Here is a 3,219-nt window from a genome sequence, read left to right on the forward strand (position 1 = left end):
TTTTAATTAAATTTGATTTTACCTGTTCACACCAACTGCAATTATCTTTTGAAGGCTAAAAAAATTTAAAAATTATTTTAAATACATTAAAATATAAATTAAATTAAATTATTTTATTTTGGTTATTATTTATAACAATAACTTATTACCTCTGAAAAGGACAAATAATTCCATGGCTGAAAATAACAGATATTTTTTATAAAATATAGATTAATTTATATTACAGCTCTTGATAATTTTTTATACTATGTAAATATATATATAACAGTATATATCAAAATACTCCATTAGGAATTTAAATGTGAAAAACTTTTAACTACTAATATCTCTAATATCACTTCCGTCAATATTATAATTTAAAGACAATGATTACTCTTGCAATCTCAAATATATTCAAAAAGCATATTACATATGAATCACTAGATTCAAGCAAAATTTATACCTTGCAGTACTCTTTGAAACCACAAATAAACATTGTCGAGGTACGTAAAATCTAATCTAATCTTAGGCTTTCAAGCATCGATATATTTAATAACCAGCCTTTCATTAGAACTGACGTCGTTCCTCATCTCATGCTAGCTTTTTGAACTGTGTTTTTAATTCAATCGAGTTTTATTACATTTCTCTCGTCCAAAATCTCATAACAAAATATGAGTGTAGGATTTTCAGGAAATAGCCAACGTAAATATTCTTAAATGACAGTTCTGCATTGTTATTTTTATAGTAGTAAAATTGTAATTATTTCTGAATAATATAAATTTTTATATACTCTGTATAACAACACAAAATACCAATCTATTAAAATATTCATAATCAACATATTTATCATTTATCACATAAATCTATTTATTTCATTATGTTTATGATCAGTTGCAAACGCCGAATACTTTTTGCTTAACCCAATAATGCATTCAAATTTTTAGTAGTTACAGTAACTGATAATGATATACTTATAAAAGCTTTGAAATACAACAACAACATACTCTTATATTTAATGAAGACAACTTGAAACTTGAATAAAACTTAATATCATTCACATTTATAGTCCTAAAGCGATATTTTGATATATACAATGTATTTGTTTTATTTTCTGTGCATTTAGTATAGTATTCTAGAATATTACATATATTAATTACCTTTCCTCTTCCTGCACTACAACAAATCTTCTGTAAATAATTATATATTAATATTGCACTTATGAATTATAAGTACCACATATTGTATATATAATACAATAAAGAAATGTTAAAACAACTTTACCGATGAGGTGGTTTGCAAGTTGTTCTCAGAACTAAAAAGTAAATAATATATTCGAAATAATTGAACCCTTAAATATAAATAATCGCATTAACTTACCGGCGGTGCACCTGCCGCTTTAATCTGGTAAAAAGGTGATTCTGGTGTTAGCCCTAATAATTAAAAATATTTTTAATATATGGTATTTCATATAAATATTATTACACATATATGTTTGTAATTAATTTTAATATATTTTTTCAAATGCGGGTCTAAAATATAGTCAACCTGAAACCTGAAAATTTCGATTTTATGCGGCACCAGAAACACATAAACGAATAAGTCACAGCAGTGGCGGAGCTAGACCAACTCTGGACGTCGAACACATTAGAATTGCGAGGCCCCCAATACAACCCAGTTGTAAAAGTTAATAAGTTACATTCACTAATATGACAAAGCATGATTGAAAGTTTTATTGTTATTCAAATTAAAATAAACATAAATTAAAATAAATGAATTTTTCTACTTTTAGATTCACTACATTCTTTTTAAATTATATCATAATTTGATCCATCATAATTTGATCCGTCTTAATCAATTTTAAATTTGAGAAGCTTCTTTCCGTCGAAGCTATACTGACCGGAACTGTGAACATGAATCTGGTTACTATATAAACATTCGGAAATATTTCGAATATGGTTAATGCCATTATCAAGACAAATTGTTCAAAATATTTATTAACTGCTTAGAATCCACAATCGGTAACTTTTTGCGAGGCCCATGTGGGCGCGAGACCGTCGGCGATCACCGACATCGCTGACGCCTAGCGACGCCACTGAGTGACAGGTTTCTGAATAGCACAAACCTACTCCGGTGACTTCATCAAAAGAAGTCAAATGGTCTTATCGAACAATTTAAAGAAGAAGTTTTGAGAATCTCTTCGTTTAAGTAATTGATGGCACCAACAAACTATTCGTTTTTACTAGTTATATGTATATATAAATATATATATATATATATAGTGGTTACAAACGCTTTTATGTAACTAATTTTTAATATTGGTTTTTAGGAACGAAATACTTTAAAATACAGGTCAAAATGCAATGATTCTTAATGATCCCCAATATATTGCACCAAAACTTGCCAGTGGATTTCTTTTAAGCAATGTTCTTGCTATATATTGTCTTGAGATCAGATAAGCGCATCAAACGGTGAGATAAATTGATATTTTTAAATACAATGTAAATGATTCATTATATAAGGACCATTCACCTTACAACTAAAACTAATAGTGACGACTTATCGCTTTATATCCATTGGATGGAAAATGCTTATATCAGTATAAAATCGATTTTGGAATTATATTAAAGTCAATAATATACTATAATTTTAGAAAGTAATTGAAATAAAATTAAACAATTTCTTACATATGATTCATTCATGTCATTAAAATAAATAATTTATAATTCAAATTCAAAATATCGAAATAAAAATATATACTATAATATACTTTATACTTACATTTGCACATGGAGAATTTCTTTTAATACCGTCATCCGTTAATGATAGTTTACATGCCTAAGATAAATGAAAAAGATTCAAAAAGTTTTATTTAAATTCTCATATTGTTCAAAAATTTTTTGTTAATTAATTATTTTACTTATTTATTTTAACTTTTATTTAACCAAATTTACCCAAAGATTGGGGTAAATTATGATGAAATACGACAGCATAAATCTTATTTCTAGTTAATAGTTAATAATTATATTTAATGGTATAACAGTTGTTTACGCGTTTATTCATAGGTGAATAAGCATGCTGCATACTTAACAGAAAATTTGAAATTGGAACCTGGTTAATTGCTGTAGCATTCTTCTAAATAATACTAGTCTTTAAACCTTATTACACCATACTGAGCAGTATGCTCACTTATTTACAAAAGTAATTGAAAGAAGAAAAAGCATCGGAAATTCTGAGCAACAA

General features: G+C 26.7%; 1 long non-coding RNA gene across 1 annotated transcript; it reads right to left on the bottom strand.

Annotated features, from left to right (window-relative positions):
- Positions 1–19: 19 nt before the first annotated feature.
- LOC119665093 lies at positions 20–1,167 on the bottom strand. The gene is made up of 3 exons (XR_005251337.1): positions 1,137–1,167; positions 150–176; positions 20–55 (listed from the first exon to the last, which is right to left on the bottom strand). It is a non-coding gene; the product is annotated as an uncharacterized LOC119665093 (long non-coding RNA).
- Positions 1,168–3,219: the final 2,052 nt, after the last annotated feature.

This window comes from Teleopsis dalmanni, unplaced genomic scaffold (genome assembly GCF_002237135.1).
Source record: "Teleopsis dalmanni isolate 2A unplaced genomic scaffold, ASM223713v2 unscaffolded_contig_3474, whole genome shotgun sequence".
In the NCBI taxonomy this organism is placed as follows: Eukaryota; Metazoa; Arthropoda; class Insecta; order Diptera; family Diopsidae; genus Teleopsis; species Teleopsis dalmanni.